Source organism: Mastomys coucha, unplaced genomic scaffold (genome assembly GCF_008632895.1).
Source record: "Mastomys coucha isolate ucsf_1 unplaced genomic scaffold, UCSF_Mcou_1 pScaffold16, whole genome shotgun sequence".
NCBI classification, from domain to species: domain Eukaryota; kingdom Metazoa; phylum Chordata; class Mammalia; order Rodentia; family Muridae; genus Mastomys; species Mastomys coucha.
In genome coordinates, this window is record NW_022196898.1 from 53,567,923 (window position 1) to 53,595,839 (window position 27,917).

The 27,917-nt window shown below is 46.5% G+C and overlaps 1 protein-coding gene and 1 long non-coding RNA gene across 3 annotated transcripts in view; both read left to right on the forward strand.

Annotated features, from left to right (window-relative positions):
* The window catches only part of Kcnd3 (potassium voltage-gated channel subfamily D member 3), a 218,978-nt gene that overhangs the window by 103,730 nt on the left and 87,331 nt on the right, over positions 1 to 27,917 (forward strand). The gene's annotated exons all lie outside the window — the stretch shown is intronic.
* Positions 24,715 to 27,569, forward strand: LOC116093567. The gene is made up of 2 exons (XR_004119750.1): positions 24,715 to 25,381; positions 27,392 to 27,569. It is a non-coding gene; the product is annotated as an uncharacterized LOC116093567 (long non-coding RNA).

Below are 27,917 nucleotides of genomic sequence, written 5' to 3' on the forward strand. Positions count from 1 at the left end.
TAATTAAATAAGCCAGAACACCAACTAGACTCCCCAGTTTTATGAGTATGTCCCCTCTGCCTGGGAAACAAATCTTCCCCAGGTCCCTTCTTCACAAGAGTGCCTCGTGTCTGTGGTGATGGCTTTAGTTTTGACTCACCACTGTCCCCAACTCTAGCCAGAAATGGCATATAATTCATAGAGAGTTAGGAAGTCATGGGGAAATGTCAGTAACAAAGGAGTAGGTGCAATAAACTAGGCTCTGGTTCAGACTTTGTAAATGCCCATTTCCCGTTTAAGTGACTGTCCCTGATGTAAGCATCCTAAAAGCCTTGGCAGGGCTGGGAAAATAGCTCAATTGATGAATTCCTTGCATGCATGAATCTGAGTTTGATCCACAGAAGACACATAAAAATGCCAGATGCAGTGTCATGTGCTTGTAATCTCAGCACTAGGGAAACTGAGACAGGCAGATCCCAGACCTAGCTGACAAACAGTCTAGGCTCGTTGGCAAGTTCCAGGCCAAATGAGAGAACCCGTATAGTCAAAAAACAAAGTAGACAGCACCTTAGAAATGACTTCTTAATGACTTGTGACCTCTTCATGTAACCAGATGTACACACACACCTGCACGTCCCCTCCCCCCACAAAATACCTTGACAAACAAAGGAGGTGGAAAACTTCCTACATTTCTTTAGGTGTCTAGAGAAGAGAATTGAAACATTAAAGGAAGAGCCAGCCATTCATGACCGACAGAACCCACTGAGCCCAGGTTCCCCAAGGAGGACATGGTGGCCATGCTTCCGTCTAGGAATGACTGTCTCTGTATCCACAGAGGGCCTACACTGTCTACACACTATTAGGGTGTCATACCTTAAGAGAGGAATAGAGTATTGACCCAGCTGTTGAAGAAGCTCCAAGAGGCAGCCCATGGAGTAGGAAAAGCATGAGTTTGGGGCAGATCTGCAGTAAATCCTACAGATCTCTTGAGACTAGTGTAGTGAAATGTAGTTCATCATGGCTTCAAGGATCTGCTTTTCCTCTCCTAAGAACAAAGATAACAATGCCTGCTTCCCACTTGTAAAGGCACACAAAAAAAGTGTCCTTCATGCCTTGTGCACATGGTCAATACTGTAATTAATTATTGAGTGCTTACAGTAGAGAGATAGTAGATACAGACTCTTACAACCTTAAACACACACACCCAAAAAGGACCATGAAGGTATAAAAGGTTATTGATGTGACTGAAAATATTTGGCAAACACTGAACATGGCGTCATCGAGTACAACCATGGGTGTCACAAACATTTATTTGATCCTAAGTACTATTTGCATAGGTTCTATGTCCCCATTTTAGAGAAAATGGAGTTGTAAGGGAACCGAAGAAAAGTTTCTGTGTTCACAGCCACTGAGTAACTGAATGGAGATTCAAAGCCTGACTTCCACCTCTAATATTGCTAACACACATGCACGCACGCATGCACGCACGGCAATATGGAGCTCCGAGGTTGAAAAGAGCCAGTTCTCAAGGACCAAGGAAGAAGACAACGGCAGTGGTTTGGGCTGTGAGAAGCTTTGACCAGCTTTTGGTGGTGCATCTGAGAGGTCAGCAGTCAAGGAAGGCCAAATAGAGGCAGGGAGATCAGCTGGCCTGGAAAAGTGGGTCACAGTGTGGTTTCCACTATGTTTTCATTAGAGACACCAAAGCAAGAGACTTAGACCACAGCTGGCTGTACCAAGGTCCTAGGGGAGAGTGTGGGGTTCCAGCCCCTCCCTGTTGGACTCTCTTCCACCAGCCTCTTCTAGCCTCCCTATGACAGCTGCGGTGCCCACCCCCAGTCCCTGTTTGGAGCTGTGATTAATACAGGTTTAAAATAATCTTTGTCTTCTCCCTTTGTCCGCCCCCAGTGCTGCCGCCGCTCTCCTCCCATCCCCCACACCCTCCCCCTCTGCTGAGTTAGCCACACCTCACAAACCAGCCCAGAGCTAGGCCTGGGCTCACACACTCCATTCCACAGAGTCCCCGACACATGCCACGGGACTGGGAGCAGAGGACAAAGCTGTACTTCCAAGATCCCTTCTTGATCCCCCAAACTCCACAGCAACCTCTTCCTAAGAGCTCCGACTGGATGCAGGAAGTGTTTGCCTTACTCCAGTGTGAAGCCATAGTCAGGACTTCCTGATATACACAGGAAATCTGTCCCTCAGTCACTCCATCCATCCTCTGGCTTCTCTCTCTCTCTCTCCCTCCCTCCCTCTCTTTCTCTCTCTCCCCCTTTTCTTTCTCTCTCTCTCTCTCTCTCTCTCTCTCTTCCTTTCTTAAAGAAAAAAATAATCATTTCTCTGCTAATAGTCCCAAGCTGAGGGTATAGGAGGTGACATCCCATGAAACAGAAGAAGAAAACTAAAGTTAAGTGGCTTTTACAAGATGATAGCACAAGCCATACAGGAGGCCAGATCTGGCAGCCTGCAGATAGTAGCCAGGAGCCAGCCCCAGATGAGGAGTCCATCCACCTCTTCCTCCCCAAAGCCTCTGGGTTTCTCCTCATACTGCCTACTTGTTCAGGGCACTGTGGCATCCCCCACTTTCTTCTTCTCCTAGGAATAAACCTGATAATAGACAGTTGCCCCTAAGAGCCATGTGACTGAGCAAAGCACAGTGCTTCTGTATGGTTTCTGCCCATTGGGTTATACTCCTGGTTGGCCGAGTGGGCGTGGCTAAGGGAAATCAGCATGGTATGGATTGAAGCTAGTATTAATGAACATCAGGCAGCAGGTTGTTAAGAGGTGAAGAGATAAAAAAGTGTCTCTTTCAACCCCTTTTCATGCTTTTAAGGAAGGAAACTGAGGTGTAGAGAGTCAGGAGTGCTTGGAGCCATCAGCTATGGAATCATAGGCCAACTTAGAAGGCCTTTGCCTTCACCCTTAGAGACCATCCAGGACTCCCACTGTGCCAGCTAAGATATAAAGGCCACTGCCATGACCTGGCTCTGACAGTGATGCTGGCAGTGACACAGCACAGAAAATAGATTTTCCCACACAGAGTAGCCAGAGACAATGAGTTAGGAAAGGATCAAGTGCTGGGAAAGCGAGCCTTGACTTAGAAACCTGCAAACCCAGATATCTGGATGACATGAGGTGCAGACAGCTGGCAGGGATTTGTGCCCACCTGGCCATGGTCAGATGTTCACTTTGCTTCAGGCTGAACTGGGCACCCAATAGCATTCAGACTCCTCTGCTATGTTGGATAAGAGAGCTGATGAGCTTGTATCAGACAGGCTGATGAATGCCCCGTTAATCCTGAATTGCTTGCTTGGGTTCAAAAAAAAAAAAAAAAAAGATGGAGGTGGGGGAAATGTGTCCCTTTGGGTAAAGAAGGAGACTGAAGACTGAGTGTGTTTGATGGCCTGGATGGAGTCAGGCTAAATATTTAATGTTCTTGACAGAGACCTGGAGGAGGCTGTCCCATTCTCTAAACAGTGACACGCCAGGCTCGTGGTCTGGGAGACAGAGGAGCTGGCCGCTGAGGCCCTGTGAGTTGCTTCCAGCTGCTGCTTGGAGAAAATAGGAGGCCATGCTGGGGAATGTGACAGGGATACAGGGATACAGGAGTGCAGGACCTGTGCAGACTGAGGTTGGGGTGCAGGGGGCGGGGACAGAATGAGAGCTTTCTTTATTAAAAAAAAAAAAAAAGCAGTTCATTCTTTACATTTGGAATAAAAACCTGTTGTAATTACCTAGCAGTAGGAAAGCAGTTTCCAAGCAGCTTTATTGTTCTGCTCCCCAACCAAATGTGCAACGAAACATCCACCAGGGACGAGCGAGAGCGAAGGCACACTGCAGTAACTATGATATTTAAATGTTTCCACAGTAGAAATTTCAATAAGGTTTAAATGAACCATAAGTTGATTTCTCTCCGGATTATTCTTTTCCTCCTCTTCCTTTATTACTTAAGACATTGTGCTCCTAAGCTGTACTCTTAAAGCCCTGGCAGAGCTGTCCCAGCAGGAAACTTCAAAACATTATTGGTTGCCATTCAGAGTGCCTCCCTCTTGATGCTCCAAGGAACATGAGCTCCTACCACCCACCTGAGGTATCAGCTGGGTCACCTGAGGTCTCAGGGCTCCCACCTCATATCCCCAAGGTAGCATGGGTAAGATCACCCAGCATGGCTGCATGCCCCTATACCTTTGCCTCCTACATGAACTGGCAACTCTCAGCCAAGTGAAGATCCAGCTCTAAGTCTTATGCCATTGGGGCCTGTCAGATTCTGATAGGGTGGGGAATGTGAGAATGAGGTGAGTCTAAAACCAGAATGTCTAGATTTTCTTCTTCTTCTCCTCCTCCTCCGTTATCATCTTCATCGTCATGTTCTTCTTCCTCTTCCTTTTCCTCCTTCTCCTCCTCTTCTCTTCTTTTTCTTCTTCTTCCTCCTCCTCCTCTTCTTCTTCTCCTTCTCCTTCTCCTCCTCCTCCTCCTCCTCCTCCTCCTCCTCCTCCTCCTTCTTCTTCTTCTTCTTCTTCTTCTTCAAGGTAGACTACTCCATCAATCTATGAATATCTAATAATGACACTAGTAGTAGCTGTAGTAGTACTATAGCCTGCCTCTCTCATACATACACACACACACACAATTCCATTCTCACCACAGTACTAGTGATTATACTACAATCCCATTTTAGATGAGTAAACTGAGATGTAAAGAGTTTAAGTCACTTGTCCAAATTCTTACAGGTAGTGTTGGGGTGGGAATGATCCCAGATCCTATTGCTGAGCCCTCCCACATCTTTACCTGTCTCAAGTCACTATCACAGAAATATCGACTCCTTAGAAATCATGCACTTGAAATGTGGATGAGCCAACAGCAGAATAGGTATGAGGGGAAGGGTGCCTTCCTTGGGGACTATGCTGGCTAGTTTTATATCATCTGGACACAAGATAGTCGCTTGAGAAAATGTCCCTACCAGTACACTTTCTTGATTGGTGATTGATGTGGAAGAGACCAGCTCACAGTGCCATCCTTGGGCTGGTAGTCCTGGTTTCTATAAGAGGTGTCTGAGAAAGGCATGGGGAACAAGCTGTAAGCAGCATTCCTTGATGACCTCTGTTTCAGTTCCTGCTTCCAGATTCCCTTGCCTTGAGTTCCTGCCCTGATTTCCCTTAGTGATAGAGTGTGGCCTGAGAGTTGTGAGCTGACTTAAACCCTTTATTTTCCCAAGTTGCTTTTGGTCATGGTGTTTTACCACAGCAACAGAAACACTAAGACAAGAACCTTGAAGAAATTCAGAGAGCACATACTGGCATGAGAGGCCAGAGGCTGCTCATGACAACAAGACAGTGAATTCAACCACTGTCTTCCTGCAGACTCTGCATGCATCTGGTCACCCAAGCAAGCTCCCCTCTGCAAGGCGGAGATAAGTCATGTTCAACCGACCACACCATGTGGTTCTTTTCAGCCCTATAGCACAGGCAGAGCTGGGAAAGAATAAAGAGCCCTGAGCATGGCTTTTCATTTCAAGCATTGAAAAACAGGCCATATCTAGGAATGTTTGGACTGAGAAACGCCTTCACACTGAGTTTTCCGTTCAAGGCTGTATTTCAGGGGTCATTTAAGTAATCTCTGGAAGCTGAGAGGCAAGAATACAAATTCATTGATGCAGAACATTTGACCACATGCAGAAAGCCAGCCACCAGCTCCAGGCAGGTCCTCACCAGCAGAATTTTGTGGTGCATGTATTCCTCAGGGTTCTCCAGAGAAACAGAACCAAGGACAAATAGCTAGCTAGCTAGGCAGGCAGGCAGATAGATAGATAGATAGATAGATAGATAGATAGATAGATAGATAGATAGATAGATAGATGATACATACATACACACATATACATACAGATGATGGATGGATGATGTATAGATAGATAGACAGATAGATGACAGATTATGAGGAATTCGTTCTTGTAACTATAGTGACTGAAAAATCCCACCACCTGCAGCCAGCAAGATGGAGACCTGGGAGACTTGTTGCATAGTTCCAGTCCTAAAGTCAGCAGGAGAAAGACGTACGAGAAAATTACTCAGCTAGAGTCCAAAGCCTGGGAGAATCCCATATCTTAGCTTAGAACAGTCAGGTGGGAAGTTGTCCTCTCGTCCTGGTAAGTTCCTGCTGCTATGATAACCAACATGACCCGAAGCCACACGGGAAGGAAAGGGCTTGTTTCAGTTTATGCTTTATAGGCCATCACTGAGAAGCCAGGGTGGTAACTCAAGGCAGAAACCTGGGGGGGGGGGGGACTGAAGCAGGGAGAGAGCATAGATGAAGAATGCTTCCTGGCTTGCTCTCCATGGGTTGCCTGGTCTGCTTACTTACATAGCCCAGGATCACTCGTGTAGGGGGGCGAATGACTAGTAGGTCCATTCACAATAGACTGGGTCCTCCCCGACACCCTCGTCAGTCATTAACCAAGAAATAGTCTCACAGACATACCCACAGGGCAATCAGAGGGAAACAATTCCCCAGTTAAGGTCGTCTCTTCCCAGGGAACTCTAGTTGGTGTCAAACTGACAAAAACACTAACCAGCACACTTTCATCGCAGTCGAGCTTTTTTTAAATCTTACTTTGGACCTTCGACTGAGTGGATAAGGACCACTCACTTTGGGACAAGCTATCTTCTCAGTCTGATTATTAAGATATTAATCTCATCTAGAAACACCATAAAAAGACAGAGTAATATCAGACCAAGGACCTGGGCACCAGTGGCCCAGTCGAGTTGATGTTAACCATCACCTGGCACCTGTCTGGGTGCATCCCTATATTCTCTTCCCTTTGCCCACAAACTTTTCTTCTAGGGCTAAGAATGTAGGGAGGGTGTTCAGAGCATCCCATTAGCTCCACTAATGAGGTTGCCCTCTCCTTCAGTTTCTCACATCTGTTGGCTTCAGCAGCCAGCTGTGCAGGTTAAAGACAGTACGAGGACTTACTCTGTCCTTTCCCTCCACCAGACAGAATTGTTGTTACTAAAGAAGCAGGAGAGTCTGCATGTGACCTCTGCCTAATCTTTATTCTTGGCCCAGCCCTAGGCACCCTGGATAGAGGAGGCTGGAGTGGAAGCAGCCTCCCATGCCTCATCTCCCCTTTGTACAGCAATAACCGAGCTCCTGCTGACTTGAAGCCTGTGTCTTATTAGCCATAATAAGGCCATATTGTGGCTGGCAGGAGGGAGTGCATTTCACACTCTGAGAAATGGGATTCAGCAAAGAGACAGGAAGAGGTTCTGAGTGCATGCTTCTCTCCCTGCTTGTGTGCAGGTTGGTGGTAGCAACAAGCCAGCGGAGATAACTACAGACTTGTCCATCCAGCAACTTGGGGTGACACAGCACTGAGGCTCTGATAGAGGTCCTTATCTTAGGTATACAATGTCCCTGTCTACTAACTGCCTGACCTTGAGTGAGTTGGTTAACTTTTCCATGTCAAGTCTTGTTTATTTGAAAAAATGAAAATAGTAACACCCACCCCCAAAGGATGTTTCTTAAGAAGATTAGATAAGTTAACGTGCATGCTAGCACTTAGAAGACCCTGCACCCCTTTTCTTCCTTGGATTTGTAAAATCAGTTTTGTGCTAGTGGGATATTCATAATGAATTTCAAGTCCTTGGCCAGCTTCACTAGTGCTAAGGATGCATGGATGTGTGCTCTGGGATGAACTGTCCTCACCAGGAAGGCAAGGACTCCTTTTCTCTGCCTTCCCTACAAACAGGAGGCTGGTATTCGAGTACCATGGGCTTGGTGGTTTGGGAAAACTGTAGGGCAGTGGTTCTCAACCTTTCTGATCTGTGACCCTTTAATATAGTTCATGTTGTGGTGAACTTCCCCAACCATAAAATTATTTTCATTGCTACTCCATAACTGTAATTTTGCTACTGTTGTGAATTGTAATGTAAATATATTGGAGATAGAGTACTTGCCAAAGGGGTTGAGACCTATGGGTTGAGAATTACTACTTTAGATGATCCTTCATCATCACACCTGTTCCTGGACATGAATAACCAAAAGTAATGTCTATGGATCCTCAAGGCATAAGACAGAAACTGTCTGTTCCAGTCCCATCCTCCTCTAGCCCCACAAACCCTGCACCTGCACCTGTACTTGCACCTGCACCTCCATCTGCACCTCCACCTGCACCTCCACCTGCACCTCCACCTGCACCTTCACTGTATCCCTTGGGCTTCTTCATTGGTTATGAACAGAGTGAATGAACCTTCTCCTCCCCTCTTACAGGCACTCAGTGAACACTCTCCCAGCCTCTCCATCCCCAAGGTCCCACATCCTCTCTCAAGTGTTTACCTGTTAGCAGACATGAACTAAGAATGTTGAAGAAAATGGTTTGGTGGAGTTCTAAGCATTCCTGGTTGTAGGGGAACTTAAAACTTAAACCTACTTCTCCCCAACTTCATTGTAGATCGATGATACTCAAACAAACGATTAATATCTGCACTCAGTGGTATAGACCTCTAATTCTAGCTAACCAGGAAGATAGAGCAGGAGGATCTCAAGTTCAAGGGCTGACTGAGCTACAGGGTGACCTCAAGGTTAACCTGGACAATAGCTCAAAATTTAAAGAAGGCAGATCTATCACAATAGTAGAACCATTTCTTACCATGCACAAAACCCCTGTTCAGTCCCCAGTACAAAAGAAAGGAGGAAAAAATCTTCTAAGTGCCTCGCATAGTACATGGCACTTAATTGGGGGTTCACTATGAGGTTTTCTGTTTGTTTTAAATCAACCAGGATACCTCTTTTTCTGAAATAGGAAGAATCTCAGGGTCATTACTTCGAGGATAGGATCCTGTCTAAAATATTACTACATTCCCCCAGAGTATTTAGCACAGTGCCTAGCACATGGCAGATAACGTTTCTAAATGTGTTCAAATTGAATGAATGAGTGGACAAATGGTGGAACTCAAAGACAGGGTCTCAGGCAGTCCTCATAGGTGTGGAGCCATTCACATTCCACATGAAGACAGAAAGATGACCCTGGAAGGACCAGGGATGCATCTGGACATTCTGAAGACTCCCTGTTCCCTTCCTGTCTAGACAAGTACCACAGCCCATCTCTACTTGTTCTCCCTGCTGGATTTCTTTTACTTCTCTTTCTTCCGTCCTGCCTCCTGTTTTAAGAGTGTCTAGTCAGAGGGAAGAGAGCAAACTCAGAGTCTTTCTCTACTCCCTAGTTGGTCTGAAAATAGTAACTAATTCAAAAATCGCTTTTCTTTAGCCTCAGAATAGGTGTCATGAGTGTTTAGAAGTGAATTGAGCCTGCGTAGTTTTATTTTGCTTGGGCTAGGGTTTAAAAATCCACTCACAATTACTGGCTTTCAAAGCAGCTGAAATCAGTCTAGGCAGCTTGGAAGAAGAGATGTTAGTGGGGGGGGGGCAGGAGGGGGGTGTTATGAGATGTAAAATTCTTCCCTGAAGAGGACCTAGGAAGTGAATGAGCCAGACACAGGCCAGGTCCAGAAACAGCCATGTCGCAGTAATGAATGTTTCATAAGCACTCAGGAAATTCCTGTGGCTTGGTTACTTTGGGCCGCTGCCCACCCAAGCCCATGGATTTGTCCTGTATCATTTACCAGCAGGGTTTGAAATTGAGGATGTACTATGTTGAAAGGTTTTGTTTTGCAGGTGAGGCTGGCAGATAAAGGGCCTTGCCCATAGGTCCCACTTAAATTAGAGGTCTGTTTGGAGCCTGGTTCACTCTGAAATTGCAGCTTAGTGCTCTTAGTTCTTGGACTATAACTTTAGCCCAATGAGAAAGCAAACATTTGCCTGCTTCTGGACTAGATTAATAGCTCCTTTCCTAAAACTGTGTGTTGCTCACCTTTCCACTAGCTCTGTTTCTAGTACCTGGGTCCCAGACTTAGAAAAGCCCAATAGCAGACAAGCTCAGTGGCCCTGTTTTTCTGCTGCCTCCAAGAACATCCATCAGCTGCAATTTCATGTTGAATGGGGCTGTGAGGAACTTCAAGGCCGAGATTATTACATTTTGTACATTACACTTCTGCCAGAGAGCTAAAAATACCCTCCTGGTGGTTGCTAAGTGCAGGTCTAATGGTTTTCCTTAGAGGAAAAGAATGGGATTTTAGTTTCTTTGAATCTGGAAGCCCTGTGTCCAGGGAAATGAAGACAAGGAAATTGTCAGAGAAGGTTAGAGCGCATCCCTGGGGTTTGTGGGAAGGAGCTGAGGAACAACCCCAGGATTCACGTTTCCCAGGTGTCAGGAAACATCTCTGGGGACCATTGTCCTCACAGGGCCTTGATCCACAAAAGGCAAATGGAGGGAGCTGTAGCTGCCTCAAAGAACGTCCCTGATCAGCAGGCACCCTCCCCAGAGAGCGGATTGTCTGAACTTCCATTTTGGAAGCTTCTCTCTCACCTGGGTCTGAATAGCAGTTCTCAAAGCAACCACTGCAGCAGCTGAGGTGTTCCATTTGGAGGGCCTTGGCGGAACTCACCTGCCTTGCTAGAGACGCAAAGATCTAGAATGTCTCTTAACCAGTAAATTCAACAGACTTCCTAAGCAGATAGCCACCCCCACACTGCCTGCTTCCCCACAGCTGCCCCAGCCTTCTCTCTGACTATAAACAAAAACGTTTGATTTATTATTGAACCAATACATCAGAGCTCCTAAGTCTGAGTAGGAGGCTTGCGGTCCTCTGAGCGATCCTCTCAGGAATGCACATGGTTCTGGCCATTTGCCATCTCCTGGAACCGCTTCACGCCCTTTCTGTGAAAAAGAAAATGTCTAGTCCTCAGGTCACTGCAGCCCACGTCGCCCCTCTGGAACCAGAATGTCTCACTGGGATGTTTGATTCATTTGCTGGAGGCCGTTGCCATGGTTTCATCCTCCTGATTACCTTGGTTGGACATTGACATGCATGTGAATGTGCCTTCCTTGGCACAGGGCAGTGAATGGCCCTGGGACTGACTGAGGATTGGTTAAGTGGCAGGCCACACTAGCCCAGAGCAAGGCATAGAAAGCAGTGTCTTAACATCTGCACAAAGGACAGGACCTGGGGGCGAGTGAGATGGGCTGTTCATATATGACCGTCAGTGAAAGCCAGGCTGAGAGTTGAGAGCTTAGGAAAGAGAAAGAGCACACACACCACTGTTGGGGATGGGGACGGGGATGGCTTTAGTTTGTCTCCGTCAGAGAAGCACTGATGAGCTCACCTCTTGCTTAGGTCATGCTCCTGATGCAAAGTGCATCCCAAACTACTGCGGGGAAGAAATGCATACACAAGGGAGTAGAAAGCGCACTTAGACATCACACTTCACTCACTACGCTTGGCCACAAAGCCTTTCTGAAAACCCTGCCCTCCTGAAGTGGAAATCTGGCCTCTCAGTGGCCTGCAGACACTTCAAAGAATAGACACGAGACTCCACAGGCAATTTTCAAAACAGAAAGAACTTGCAGGAGTGTCTCAGGCTAGGTTACTAGGCAGTCCCAAGGCAGCTATTTTGAATGAACAACACTGGTGTAGTGTGCCTATTCTAGGTGTTTGTTAGAACAGCCTCCTGGGCTATGTGGCTCCTTCTCATTGGAAGAACCAGTCAAGCAGTGGGAACTATTAATGCAAAACTGTGGATAATCAGAAAGCTCAGTGCTGTCTAGCTGGGGTAGGAAATGTAGGTATTGTACATACCTTACAGCATGTTTGCCTTCCTAATTATGTTTTGCCTCTACTGCTATGTAAATGAACTGCCCGTCTGGGAGTGCACACCAATTAGCAGCTGGGTCAGGCTTCATGGAAGGTTTTGGAGTCTGTGGAGCAATGGAAATCCCTCCTGGGATTTAACGTTTTTCTACAGACAGCTCACCCAGTGTGTAACCCATCTAGGTCAGATGGGGAGTTGGCTGCAATCAGATTCATTAGCAGCCCAAGAATTAAACTACCCCCATCTCCACCACTGCTGGGTCATTCTCCCTTCCCCTCCTGTTTCTGCCAGATAGTTCTTGAATCTTGAGTACCAGAGGCTGCCAAACAGGCAGCTTTGCTTCAGTGGCAAGGGGACCAGCTAATCTATATTCGCATATTAACCATACTTCCTGGTGAATTTCAATAACTTGGAAATGGGCATTTAGCAACTGGGACAGAGAAGGCATGTTAAGAGCTCAGAACAAGTCTATAGTAAACATCTGCTTGAGAGAGAGCCTCTCCAGCCAGAATCCCTGGATCAGATTGGGGCCTTGGGTTGGGGCCACAGCCAAATATTAAAATACACTTAGCCTGCTGCCCCAGGTCCAGTGAACAGTCCCATCCCCCCTCCCCTGTGGTGTCCCTGTGGATCATCTCAGGCCAAAGCAAGTACTCTCTTATTCATAAAATCTAATTTCCAAAGCAGACCTCCTTCCTATCTGCCATCTCCTGACCCCACATGAAACCACTGGCTTAAGGCTTTCTTCTCCAGAAGCCCTCAGCCTGGGATTGTTGCCACCTGTCATGCTGTGAGTATCTCATGCCATGTGTGCCACCACTGTGGTCCTTGTGTATGTGTTGCTAAACAGGAGTCGTGGGGATGGCACTGCCACATCTGACCTGGCTAAGTCCCATCCGTGTCTGTTGGGAGCAGAGTCTCTTCTTGTGTGAAGCAGTGCGCCTCTCCACCAAACACACACACACACACACACACACACACACACACACACTATGTACACCTCCTGGAAGAGCACAGAGAGCACAAAGCACAGGCCCGAATACCTCACCAGGAGGCCTGAATCAGGATTGATGGCCCAGGGCTTTCCACTTCTTACCTGAAACTGCACAGGGGGTGCAGGAAGCATTGGCCAGATACTAGTAGGCAATCAGATCCCAGAGGGAACACAGGCACACCAAGGTATCAGACTGGAGCGAGCATGGGTCCAAGCTGCAGAATCCAGTGTGCTAAAGAGACAGAGAGCCATGACACTCGAACCCAGGTGGGGTGAGCCACCAGGACAACCATGGTTGGATGAATTATGTATGAGAGGCTTCAGAGCATTAGACCTCTCCCTCAAGCTTTAGGAGTGTCTCCCTTCCAAAACTAGTAATGTCCTCTAGGGGTGGACAGCTGGCATTAGGAGCCTGAAGCAAAGCTAACAACAATTTTCTCGCCTGTGGTCTCCTAAGAATCCAAGCTCTTAAGTTCTCGGGGTTGATTGTCTGGCACCAAAATTTCTTGTTTCTTGTTATCGCTCATTATCTTTCCATTAGCTCACTGTAAAATGTTGCTGCCCTGTCCCCCGCTTACTCCCCAGTCCTCCCCCTTACTCCCCAAAGCCGGCATCACTACCCCTTTGGTTTTTCTACCCCTGCAGTTTCTGGCCATGATGTCATGAAGTCTTCCACACCCAGTCAGTGCAGATGTGAGATGTGAACAGTAAGGTTTGCAAATCAAACACACTGAGAAAACATGGCATTTAACAAAAGTAAACAGGTTCCTACAGTGTAGGACTTCCATGTCTTTAATATGCTAATCTGGATTCCTAGAAGAGGAAATGACAAATTTGCTTAACCTCAAGCCCTTTTCCTAAAGCCTCTCACAGGACCAGGGTTCTGCTCAGCACTCACAGGAAATGTACAGCCTTCCTTTCTCATTTTCTGCAGGGCCCTGGCTCCCTTCGCTGTAAAATGGGAATGATAAGGCCAAGTTAATATGTGATGTTTAGAACTTGTGAGCACTCCAGTGAGCCCCAAATACACGACTTGCTTATTATTTATTTATTCATTTATTTATTGGCTGTTTTCCACCTGGCTTTGGCCATCTCCCCTTCACTAAACTTGCATTCTGATCAATCCTGATCACTGCCCATGCCCCAGATCCTCTTCCCTATCTCAGAGTCTGTTCCGGATCTGCCCTCTCCTGCCCCCACCCTTGCCCTCTCCTGCCCCCGCCCCTGCCCTCGCCTTTTGCCTGGTCCTGGCACCTCCTGTTCTCATGTTATAATTTTTATTTGATCCAGCAGGCATTCCTTGGTTACTTTTCTTCTGTCCTTGGAAATCACATCCTATTCAGAGCTCCCTCTGCCCTGGGGACAGAGGCAGTGGATTGCTCACAAAGCCCGTGCTGTCTTTGTCAGTGACATGTTAGGCGTATTATAATCCTCAAACTTGGGGTGTCCAGAACTGGACTTCAAGCTCTGTCCCTTTAACTTTGTTCTTGTTCGTCCTTTCTATCTACTAAAGTCAGTTCCTCCATGCCGCTGGACAGGTCCTACCAGTTGTCTTTCCATCTGACTCTGAACTCAGTGTCCTCATCTGCATTCTCTTCCTCTATCATGTTTCTCTTCCTCAGCATTTCTTCATTGTGTTCGTCATCATCTTCATCATCATCACATTCTTCTTCATCATCATCATAGCTTCTTAGTCAATATCCCTGCTCCCTGTTCCTCACTGCTTCCTGCTCCTCCCGGATCCCTGATCTCTGATCATCCCTGATTCCTGCTCCCTGCTCCTCCCTGCTCCTCCCTGCTCTTCCCTGCTCCCTGCTCCTCCCTGATCCCTGATCTCTGATCATCCCTGATCCCTGCTCCTCCCTGCTCCTCCCTGCTCTTCCCTGCTCCCTGCTCCTCCCTGCTCCTCCCTGCTCCCTGTCTGTTTTCTACTGTGCTTCTAGGACATGCTTCCAAATGATAATTCTCACCATGTCATATCCTGAATGAAAATTCCAATTGCTCCCCACTACCTATAGAACACAGTTGTGACTCGAGTCTGTCCCTGATGCAGCCTAAGCTCTCTTTCTCACCCCACCTCTCATCACTTCTCTTCACAAGCCCTTCACTTCTACTCTTCAAATTTCACAACGTCCCCCACGTTTGCTCTACAATTCCCTCACAATTGCAGTTGCCTGCTGTCTTCCCGAAGTCACAAAATTGCTCCAGCTGAGAGCCTGTTCCGCTCTCTCCTTGCCTCCCAGTGCACATGCAGATAGGTATGTCTCTGTGACATCTCCTCTACTAGAGCTCAGAATCCTCAGGACTGGATCCACGGCTGACTAATCGCTGCTTCCATCTACATTTTTCCACAGAAGAGTAGCTCAATAGATGTTCCCTAAATGATGAATGAATGTATGAATTGATGATTGAATGGATGAATGGGTGGTTGGATGGAAGCCACCTCTTCATTCTTTGTGTGTGTGTGTGTGTGTGTGTGTGTGTGTTTCCCACTCACTAAGAATTCCATGCACTGACCTAGACAAGTAACATCATGCTCATTGGTGTATGTGCTCTGCTTCATCTTGTTCTTGGTAGTCCCTGGCCCTGATCAAAACTCTTTGACAAAGAGCTTCACAGCTGATGGTTTTCCAAGCTGTGCTCCTTTCTGAGTACTCGTGGTCATATCTTCAGAATGGTACGGGCATCAGCTGACTCTCTCATTAAAGCCATAAGCCATGTCTATCCCCAGTAATTTTCTTCAGTGCCAAAGTCTTTGCATAAAGTGTGACCTTGAACTCAAACTCCTTTCATCTTTATGTCAGGATGACTCTGATGCCCAGCATCAATGTGAGCCAGCCAGACAAGCAGCTGAGGATTCCCATGCCCAGGGATCCTTCCTTTGGATTTCCTCATCTGTACATTTTCAGTGAAGACCTGTGGTCTTGGAAACTGTAGTGGTTTATTTGTAAAAAGTTAAGTTTAGTGTCAGGGGACAGTGGAGTTTGGGGCATGAAATAATACAAGGGGCTTCTAGCTCATACCTGCTGAGGTCTGAAATGTCCATAACTACTGAGATCTAAGTGAGCAGGACCCTGGTGGTTGAGAGAACAGGCTCTGTAAATGATCTTCCTCATCTGAGTACCAGAGAAGCCAGAGGCCAATCAAACCAGAAAAGCCACCCTAGGTATTTCAAACAGAGGAAACTGAACACAGAGGGTTGGTCCTGTGCCCAGTGGGAGCCTGGAAAGGCCACAAGAAAACACTGAAAGCCACCCTAAGAAAACAAATTCAGGAAGCAGCCACTATCTCTAGGGCTAAAGAGATAAAAAGCAAGTGTAGCCAGAGCTCAGGAGGCCGATGCTCAGACCTGGGGGTGGAGGACTACAGCTGATGCCTCGGGGGTCCGTTCTGGAATGACGCATGAGGTGGTGACTGGAGCCAAAGACTTTCTCAAGAGCTGTACTAACAGGAACAGGAAGCAGCGGAAAGAGGTCTCTCCACCTTCCTGTTTTACAGTCTCTTTCTAATGCCTGTTTGCAGCAGGCCTTGTAGAGACCAATCTCCAAGGAAATCCAGAGTCTCATCTCGGGATAGATAGAAAATGGTGAGAACTGGAACAAGCAGTAAATGCTGGCACAAAGACTTGCTATCTTGGTAACTCCAGGCAAGACATTTGTCTCCTTCATCAGTCCTCTCATCTTTAAAATGGAAAAAGCATGTACCTGCTTTATAGGCCTCAATTTGTTGATGCATGGAGAACACGTACAAGGAGCCTCAGTACACAGTAAGGGCCCACTAACTTGCTCTATCATTATTCTGTTAACATCTACTGGAGTTACTGCCTTTGCTTCTCATCTCACTGTCAAAACAAAACAAACAAACAAACAAACAAAAAAAAAACACTGTAAGCTAGGAATGGTAGTATCTCTGTAATCTCATCACCCCGGAAACTGAAGCAGGAGGATCTGAGTTCAAGACCCACCCCTAATATAGTGAAACTCTGTCTCAAATAATTAAATAAATAAATAAATAAATAAATAATAGATACATTGTCCTAGGTACTTACTTGATATAAATATATTGTTTTAGATCCTAATTCTGGGTTATGTAAACCTTCTATGTATGCGTTCTTTTGGAAGACAATCTTACAGACACACACACACACACACACACACACACGGGTGAGTGGCACCACTTACAGCTTTACTCTTACTTACAGATTCCTGAGTTCTTATCTATAAATGTGGGCTAATGATACTCACAGATGATGGTACACTTAGATGAGATGATGCATATGAACCTGCTTGGTCTAGATCCTGTCTGTATACCCCTTCTCTCTTCCAGACTGAACACACAAGGAATAAGGTACTTGGAGCCCAGAGCTCTGAACCCCTGGGATGTCCCTGATAGGTATCCCAGTGCTGTACGTGAGCATGGTCTCCCAGAACTACCCTACAGACTTCACGTGGAGTGGGCGAGAACCCGGACAAGGACAGATAGGGTCAGTACAGTCTGAACTCTAGTCCCATCTGCTTGCTGACCCCTCGTTGACCTTGTTCACTTTTTCTCTTAGCTCGTCCTTATTTCCAGTCTGAAAATGGGAACTAGAGACATTCCAGAAGAATACGTGAGCTAGGCCATATATTGAAGTCATTATCCCAGCTGTTTCTCCACCCTTGGAATGATGGGTCTGATAGAGCATTGGTGACACTGTGGCAGAGAGCGAATGTTTGGGCTGAGGAGAGATGTGGAGTGCAGCTCAGGAGGAAGCCTCTATCTTAGGTTCCTGGGCTCCCAGAGACAGCCACGAAAGCCTAGGAGTTCTTCTGCCTGTTACAGACAACATGTATGTGTGTCTCGTGAGCTAACTTTAAAAGTTCTCAGGTCTATGAAGTACAGTTACATTTTTATTTAATTATTATTGTACAAGTGTATGTGCCACAGTGAGCATGTGCAGATAAGAGGATAACTTTGTAGAGTCCGTCTTCTCTTTCAACCTCTACGTGTGTTCTGGGAGTTGACCTTAAATTGTCAAGCTTGCACCTACACAAATACTGGGTAAGCCATCTCACCAGCCTGGAAGCAAGTGTTTCAGAAAGGAAAGCCCAAATGCAGAAAAGGAAAGAGGATTCTGGCTTTAGTCAGATAGTGCCGGTGTTCCTGCTGGGGGCGAGCCTGGATGGGTGGGTGGGATGCAGAAGGAAGTGCTGCTTAGAATTAGTGGGTATAGGCTTTGGAGACAAGGCTTCTGCTTTTGATTCCTCTCCCTCTGGGAGGAAACACTTTCATTCCCTGGCCTCAGTCTTCACCACTATAGAATGGGAACGATGCTTCAAAGAGCTGTTGTGGAGTTTATATATGCACAGAGCACTTTAGCAGTGTTTGGCAAATAGTAAGTGCTTAATAAATGGGAGCTATTATAGTCAGCTGCTTAAAATAATAATAGCAACCACTTATGGAGTGCTGAGTGTGCCAGCCACTCTGCTAAGTGCTTCGCCGGCTTTATTTCATTGAAATCAGAGAACTCAATGAGGCAGATGTGAGGATTATCCCCCTGCTTGGCAGATGAGGCAGAGGCTCAATACAGCTCCTTCAAGGTCAGCCAGTTTGTGTGTGGGGTGGCCACAGCTGGAACGGAGAGTCTGTCTGATGCCGAAGGCCATGCTGCCTGCTCAGCCACCCTGGCTCCTACAGGGCTAGGCTAGGATCTCCACTGTGGGCAGAACGTCTTCTGCTGATGAACCAAGCCAGCAGCTTCCAATCCACTTCTATCAAGGCACCTGCCATGATAGATTCCTCTAACAATTCCTTCTAGGAAATGATAAAGCTTTCCTTCTTAGATATGCAGATCACCTTGAAAAGGGGGAAAGCTATATCTCATCAAAAGCACAGCACCCCATCCCTACAGAATCTTCACTGCGTGGTGTCAACTGATGCGCCAGAATGATCCTAAGGCCTGTCTGCTTTCTGACGTCACAGTCCCACTCCAGATATGGTTGGGGTGCACGGCATATCTAGGAAATATGTCAAACACACAAAGAGGTTATAGAGTATTTTCTGTCTTAAGTAGATCCTAATTTGAGACCTCTGGCTCCTGTAAAGGTTAATTTGATATTCTTCTGCATTGATTGACAAATATGTATCGAGTCCCTGTGTGTCACCAGGACCAAGACCAAGCCACTACTCTGCCTTAACACAAGATTTCCCCTAGGGTGTTTGGCTCAATGGTAGAACCATCAAACACAGCCTGTTATCAGTCAAGGGCCCACTGTGGACCAGACATTGCTCTAGGCATATTTTATTTGTAGTAACTCATCCACAACTATGATGTTAGCCTTTTCTACAGTTTTTTTCTTGTTTTTAATGAAGTTAGGTGACTCAGTCAATATACTACGTGACAGAGCAGGACATAAAAACAGCATGTTTTAGCTCCCACACACAGGATTCTTTCTACAGGATATATACTTGAAAGCTTGCAGTGCTTTCAAAAGGGCCTTATTTGGAGAACACATCTTATAATCCAATGTTGTGGCATGCTGACTGATTATAGAGTGCCTCTTTGGAAATAGCCATTAGATTCTACTTGGGAATCAAATAAAAAAGCCACTATTGATACATTAGAGTCACATCATGGCTTTGACCCCAAATAGCACCACTCATTTATTGTATGTGGGAGAGGAGAGAGTCAGGGGTTTGTGCACTTGCATGCATGTATATGTGCACATGAATGCACAAAATAAAATCTCTTCATTTCTGCTAGGAACCTAAAACTGCTCTAACAAATAAGGTGTCCTAAGAAATTTCATGCTAAACACTAAAACTGTATTTAGGATTTTATTTTAAAAATAATGTGCACTAACAAAATGAAAGCTTTTCACAAGCAAATATGTACAACCAGAGATATTGGAGGAAACAATGCAAAGGAGCCTAGGCTGGTTTAACAACAGCAACGTAATTGGGTTGAGTCGCAATTGCTGGAATCTCAACTGTGAAGAGTTCTCTTTTGTATACATCATTTTCTGTTCTTTTATTAAAGACTAGACTATGTAATAGCACCTAAAATTTCCAACAGCCCATCATCTATTACCAACATACAGCTGCAGCGTTGTGAAACACATTCCATACATGATCTCTTGGAGTGTGGTGGCACATGCCTGTAATTTCTGTGTTCAAGAGGCTAACATTGTACGAGGATCATGAGTTTGAGGCTAGCCTAGGACATATAGTGTGACCTTTATTTAAAAGGGGAAGGGGCATGGAGAAAGAGAGATTAAAAATAGAAGAGTAAATGGGGAACAGTAGGATGGGTGAGGAGTATGAGAAGGTATATTTGCATTAAAATGTCTTCATGAAATCTATCCATTTGTACAATTAATATATACTAATAAAAGAATAACAACACTAAAACAAAAACTGAATCCCATTAGCTCACTGAACATCCCTCACCTCTTTGGTCACCATCGGGCTACAATCAGAGACAGGCTCTCCCCTCTCTTCCTATCTTTAAGGTTCTCACAAAGTAGAAGCACCTGCCACCTTCTGTAGTGTGGTCTGAATAACTGAAGGCAAAGCCTATGGGAGCTCTTAAAGCCCAGCCCTTTGTGAGTTCTCAGTGACACTAATTGGGAATTTGGGGAATATACAGACTTAAGTCTCCCACCGCCACCTGGTAGTGGAGACTCAGAGTTCAGCACCATGGTCAAGGACACTTTCTGACCAAGAGGTTTGCTTGCTTGAATTTCTGCATGTGCCTGTGCATGCCTACTCCAGGGTGACCAGCACCATAAACTGCTTCCCATTTCTGGTGTCTTTCTCTCCCCTGCCTTTCTTCCTGCCCACCGCCTCCCCTCTATCCTCATTAGCATTTACATATTACTAAGAGAGAGAAGGGGGTGGGAGGAAGGAAGGAAATCATTTGAAAGTCATTTACACTAGCCAGGTTAAGTCAGTAAGTCTTGTGAATTCCCTACTCTAGAACCCCCTTCCCTTGAAGTACTGAAGGCTAGCCCCAAGTCTTTAAACCCTCCTTCCTGAGAAGTACTAAAGGCTAGCCCCAAATCTGATAACTGTTTCCTGGCCCTTCTCAGTGAGTGACACATGGGACTGAGAGGAAAGTGTGTGCTGTCTTCTCGCCACTGCATTGTCAGCCCTTCTCACCCTGACTCTCACCCAACCTATCCTTCCTCATTACACCAAGTCCTGCTCCCCTCCTCCAGCCTCCCTACTGTTCAGGACTCTCTAATTATCTCATCACTTAAGACTCCTCCCAAGTCCTCCAGGATTCCATTTCTTCCCCCTTGTCTCACCCTTCATCCAAGTTATCAAATCCAGCCAGCTACCGCCCCCCATCTCTCGAATTTGTTCCCACCCATCCCACTGCTTCCTTGGGAGTAACTGTCATCACTTTTCTTCTGAATTATTTTTGTTGTCTTTCAAGACAGCCTTCCTACTTCCTGCCTCATTCACTTACTACTCCAATCTCCATTACCCTACCTAAATCCTATAAATGTCTCCTCACTGCATGCAGGATCAAGTTTAAACTCTCCACCATGCCTCTCTGGGCCCACCGAGACCTGTCTCTCCAGCCTTCTTGACATCTTCTTATCCTTGCAATCCTGTTGTGGCAAATGAATGACTACTAACAGAGTATTGTTGGGTGTCTCTGTGTCTTTGCATATGATGTCACTGTTCTCAGGGTATGTGTTCCCCTTCGATCTCTCAGGATACTCAAGACTTGGAGTAAGGGTCTTCTCTTTGGTGACTCCTCAGTTCCCCTAGCTTCCTCTATAGCACCATCTTGATGGTTGGTCTAAATTCTCCCTAGTCTAGATCATGAGTCCATTCTCTTGTCCTTTATCTCACAAACAAAATAGGTTAGTATTTGTCTAACAAACAATTGGTAAAAAAAGAAAGAAAGAAAGAAAGAAAGAAAGAAAGAAAGAAAGAAAGAAAGAAAGAAAACTGGTGGAAGAATGAACTTGTCACTAAGAGTCTTGCCACAAAGGAACCTATCTCTCTGCTTCAGACACCTGACAGAACATTTACAGAAGCTCCATGTTAGAGTTTAGTGTAAACTCCAGTGTTCCATCACTCAAGAGTTTTTTCATTGTAAAACCTTTCACTGATCATTGATAAATCTTGTTAGAAGAGGGAGGGTCTCCAGATTCCCCAGGTATTTGGGCATGGTCAATCAGCCAGGATCCATTCATCTGGATTTTGTAAAGTTATATTGGAACGTGGCTATGTCAGCTCCTGTATGCACTACATGTAACATCCTTTGTACTAAGTAGTTATGACAGAGACACTGAGACCTGTAAGTCTCAGATATTCCTGTCAGGTCCTTTATAGAAAAAGTTCGCTCATGCCTCACTACATTCAGCCAGCACCCCACTGTCAAAGCAGACTAGGTGAGCCCAGTGATTCCCAGCTATCAGAATAGAGTGTCCAGGTAGCCCAGAACACGGACACTAACCAAAGCCCTGAGGCTTTGGGCATGCCCCCACCTCTCTCAGGAGCCTGGGTACCAGATGCAGCTGCAGTTTCCAAGGCACTAGCCAAGGTGATCATTGGGCTGGACTCCTTCTCCTGGGTTAGGGGTCTCTGGCAGACTCATACCCCAGGAGCCCCAGTAAAGTGGCAGGACAATGCAGTCAAGACAGATCTCCCGAGTCCTCAGAGGCTCTTGGAGACTGCCCACTGATGGATGACAGGAAGAAGAATTTCTCACTTGCTGTCTAATCTGCACTTGGGAAATAAATTGCTCTTGTCACTGGTGTCTGCCCTGGCCCTGCAGGGCCCTCTTCCCTGCTGAGCCTGCCCTGCACCCCACGCCTGCTTCACCAGCCTGGAAATGCTGCCTCAGGATGAGGAGGAGGAGGAGAGGGTAAGGGAGGGGCAGAGGACTCTGAAGTCTGCCTGCTCTCAGCAGGTTCCCCTCCCATCACTGGCTCCCCTCCATGGCCCAGAGAGCAAGGCCTGCAGTGGCCCTGAGGCAAGGTCTGTGACCCTTACTTTCTAATATGCAAGATGAGGCTTTGAAAGTGTTGTGCAACTCCCTGGAAAAAGTACTCATCCAGTTTCCAGAGCCGGGAGTGAAGATGGAAAGGAAAAGGATTTGCAAGGCCAATGTCTTAAAAGTGTCATCATAGCTGGCAGTGGTGGCACACGCCTTTAATCCCAGCACTTGGGAGGCAGAGGCAGGCAGATTTCTGAGTTTGAGACCAGCCTGGTCTACAGACTGAGTTCCAGGACAGCCGGGGCTATACAGAGAAACCCTGTCTCGAAAAACAAAACAAAACAAGACAAAAGAAAGAGCTTTATAAAAGCGTCATCATGTCCTACATGTGCCCCTGTCTTGGAGCTGGATATGAAGTCAAGACAATGTTGCAGACACAGGGCTCTTATCCTATGGCCTCTGACATCTACCTCATACCTCCTACTTCCCCTCACTTCCTATCCCCGGCCTTTCCAAAGGTTCCTCCACTAACCACCATCTCAAAGCTGATAGGTTTGTCCCATGAAATCTTGGAGGAAGTGACAAAAGCCAGGGTGGCACTGGTAGACAGACACTGGCTGAGATGGGCTCACCTTTTTTTCTCCAGATTGAAGGGCTCCTCTGAGCTCACAGCTGACACCTAGTCAATCCTGGGAGGCTTAATGGAAGGGGTGGTGTTTCAGCAGCTACCTGAATGACAGAGGAGAGCTGTTTGTAGCTGCCAAGGAGAGGTCAGGGCTTGGAGGGGGGAGCGGTGTCACCTTCGTGCTGAGGCAGACATCCTTGCGAGCTCATCTTGGGAACTAAACTGGATCTGTCACTGCAATTTCACAGCAGCCACTCAGGGACAGAGAGCTAAGGAAGGAACTCAAGAGGGGGATGCATGCATTAGCAGTGGCGTTTTAAGGCCTGATCCAAAGGGAAAAGCTGGACACTGTAGCTTCTTCTCGGAGACTTTGTGAGATTGCTTTTGGTGTTTCCATCTCAGGTAGAGCTGTCTGCCCATGGCCCAGTTTTCACTGGCCACATAACAAGTATTAAATCAGCATCAATGCAGTTAGAAACAGGTCAAGCAGACCTGGGGACAAATCCCAGTTTTTATCCATTGTGTGGCCTTGTTCATATTGATTTGTTATGTGGCCTCATTCTCTCAGAGTGTCTATTTATCTGTTAAATGGAACCATTAACTAGTTTGTAAAAAATTTGTGTGCCTTAAATGAGACAAGGAGTACAAACTTTCCCTCAGAATGCTGACCCTGAACAGATGCTCAGTAAATTTATTTTTGTGAGACTAGGGCCTAAAACTCACTATGTAGTAAAGATAGCCTTTAATTTCTGATCCCCCTGACTCCACTTTCCAAGTGCTTTGATGATAGACATGTTCTATCATGCCCAGTTTAGACAATGCTCGGGCTTGAACCCAGGGTTTCTTGTATGCTAGGTAAGTGTTTGAACTACCAAATGAGCTTTATCAGTAACACATCACCAAGTATTTTTTTATGTGTCCATCATATCTCAGGCACTGCTCTGATAACCACTGCCTGAGACAGGAGACTTTGTTACAGCTCAGATATGAGGTCCTATCAGAATAGCACCAGGGAGGTTGTCTATTCGAGGTTGCCCCTTCTTGTCCTGGAAAGCACACTCTTCACAAAGGCACCCCGCATTCCTACCACCCCAGCCTCGTCAGTTCCAAACTCTCACCTTGGCAAGTGGTGCCTACCTTCAGGCACTGATGTGACAAGCATGCCACACAGTGCATGGGGTGGGACGGTAGGGGACTTTAGTAATTGCCACGTGACACAGGCTTGGGAATCCCTCACTTGTTATCACATGCCTGGCATCCACAGGCGTGAGGGCATCGTGGGTAAAGATCTCTTGGCTCTCACATTCCACCACTGAGATTATGGCGTGCAGGAGGGTCATGTTCCCCACCACACACACCCTCTGGATCCTGTAAGTTCTGCACACAGAGCTTCGGCTGAGCACTGGGGAGACTCGGATAGTGTCCAAAACTGAGAAAGAAGGTGGATGTGGCCAGGTATGTCCCTGACACTGCTGCCCTAACCTTCTGGGAATGGATTCTTCTCTGTTCTTCCTGGGTCTGGGGCAGGGAGGACAGGAAGTAACCCTCCCAGGAGTGCCCTCTGCTGTCACTCTGTCTACCCTGTCATCACCAGGCCCAGTGCATCCTAGATGACTAAGACCACTCTTCTTCCCAAATGAGCCCATGGCCAGGTTTTGGTGACTCAAGGAGCTTCTCCCAAGCCACCAGTGCAGAGTCTCAGGAGAAGAGCTTGAGGACTTGAGAAGGAGAACGAACACATGGTCCAATGTGAATGTCCATCAGCCTAGAGCACAGCACCATTCCATCACAGAGCATGTAGTATTGTTCCATCATAGAGTACAGAATCTTCACCATAGAGTATATAAATAGCACCATTCCATCAGGGGGCATAGCATCAGGCTCCTTAAAGGCCATGCTCAGGAGGAGGGTTTGTTCCTTGTTGCTGTCCAGCAGCAACATTAAAAGGGGTGGGGTACCTGGAATATGGAGTTAGAAAGAAATAGGAGGAGATAAAAAGAGGAGGAGATAGGAGGAAGCAGGCTAGCCATACTATACCTTACCCACGTGGGAGGATAAAAAATTAGACCACACGAGCTGTGGTCACTCATTCATCTTCACTTTAATGCCCTATTTGTCCAGCCAACAGTTAGAAAAGGTGAGGTAAATCCCTCCCACAGGTTCGTCAGCATGCCAGTCCAATCGGCGACTTCTTTTTGTCTCTGCGGAGGTGGGACTTCCAAATGTAACTGGAACCAGGTTGGAGGCATGGCAAATAGCAGGAGGTGGGCAGAGGGGTGTGGTTATGAGAGGCAGGCCTCAAACCAGGAGGGTTACAGTTCCTCTTTCTAAAAGCAATAGGAAACAAGAACCATTTTTAAGTAGAGACAGACATGATTAAATCTGATTTTCTGAAAGGTCATCTTTAATGCCATGTGTTGAAAGGACAGGAGAAGTAAAGAAGAGAGGCCAGCCTGTTGCACTGGTGGTCACAGAAGGTGACACCAATAAAGGCAACATCTAAAGGAAGTTGGGGAGGAAGTAGAAAGAGCTGGAGTAGAGTGTGAGGATAAGCTGTAAGGCTTGAGGGGGTTTCTTGTGATGCTGGGATTTTCCATGCCAAGCCAACAGCCTTATCCACCAGTCACAGGAGATGGTACATAGGGCCCATAGTGCTTTCAGAGACCATGAAAATTCTTTAATAGCACAAAAAAATGAATATTGAATGAATGACTATATGGTATTTTTGTTGTTCCATAGGGACTTTTGTTTTTGTCATGATTTGGCCTTGAACTCCTAAGCTCAAGCAATCTCCCTACCTTGGCCTCCTGAAACACTCCTGGGACTACAGGCATATACTACTGTTAGTCATGAATATATAATATTGAGCTAGTTAAGTTTCCTTTGTCTTTGTACAAATGCCTCTTGGGAAATGGTGGGGTGATCCAGGAAACTGGCAGAGAGGATTTTGGGTGTAGCTCGATGGTAGAGCCCGTGCTTAACAGTGAGGGACCCTGTTCAATCCCCAGCATCCAAAATGAAGCAAAAGGAAGAGGAAAAGGAGGAGTGACAGGTGCATGGAATGGGCATGTATTCCAGGGATAAGACTGATAGGCTGTAGGACTGTTCACAATGAGCCTTGGGGATAGGAAACACAGAGTGAGGGCGCCTGTGTGTAACGGCTCATTTACCTGGGCAGCCGTGTGTGTGAAGGTTTCTTTTGCTTGGATGCAGAACATTGCTCAATTGCCTTGGTATGTCATGTTTACCTGCCAAGCATCCATCCCTTTCCTCATCTCTAGAATGGGAACATTGAAAACTCTCCTATGGGATATTGTTACAATCAAAAGAAGTTTTCTTAATGACCAAAGTAAAAGCACCTAGCTCATAGTGCATGCTAATCATCTGGAGTTGAACCTTGCCAAAGGTCCAGTGTCATTCATGGACACTTGGCCCTCTGATATGGGAGCCTAACTGCTAAGGAACTTGGGTCCTAGTGGAGGGATTGCCATTAAGGAATGGAAATTGTGTGCTACCAGAGTTCCGATGTGCCCAGTTCAAGTCGTATGAGAAGACTCTTCAGAAAGATGGCCAAAAAAAAAAAAAAAAAAAAAAAAAAAAAAAAAAAAAAAAAAAAAAAAAAAAAAAAAATTAAGGGGGGAAGCTTTTCAGAGAAGGGGCATGCTTATGAGCGTTCAGTATGAGCAGTGGGGAGGCAGCTGGCGTTCTCTGGAGCCCCAGGCAAGCTGCTCTCAGCTCTTGAAGCTTTGCTGCAAGGTAACAGTTCCCACATTGTTCACAGAAGCTTGCCAGCCCCTCTTCTGCCCCAAGAGTGATGAGCATTTTTCCCCCTGCTGTACTGTGGTTGAAGGAACTCTCGGAGCTTATCCCAGAGATGTCCCTTTTATCAGTTCATATGACTCCTCTCCTGTCTCCATCTTAAAACCAAACCCATGTGTCCAGTGAGCAGATGCAGAATTGTCAAGTCTGCATTTGTTCTTGACTGCCCACTACATCCCCAGGCTCAGAGCTGTACCCATCCACTGCCTCTCCCCTCTACTTCTGGGACCCTTAGAGCCCAGAGTATCTGTAGACTAGGTTGGTGGATGTAGACAATATTAGAGTTGTGTGTGACTTCCCAGCTTATAAACTGTAAGACATTTTACAGATGTTCATTTGCCATTTGAAAATGAGTCAAGAAGTGCCAGCACTCATTCAGTAACAAGGTGGAAGGAGAGAAAATGAACGGAAGACCAGTGGTCACAAAGCACCTCCAGGGACTGTGGACTGCACAGAAAGAGTGTGTCACTACTTATGAATAAACATGAGGTGCCCTTGACTCCTAACAGCCTCGATTGTTCTCTGGTTAACAAGGTAGCTAACGGCTGCTGGTTTCCACAGGATGTTAGGGGCCCTCCCCACTCTCTTCCTGCCCTTCTCAGCTGCTTGCCCTGGGGTACAGGGCACAGGATACTGCGGGGTGGGGCACCAAGAAGCTTCTAGTTCCTTCCTCTTCCTTTGGCATCTAGCAGTGCAGTCACTTGAGGCGTCGAGCCAGTGCCGGAAGCTGAGTCTGGCTGAGTGCTGGGGAGCTTTGCAATTGGCAGGTGGGGCTGGCAGCCTGCTTCCTGGAGCAGACCCCAGGCTGGGCAGAGGCTTAGCATTCACCATGTGGAGATGAGTGGCTGGGAGGT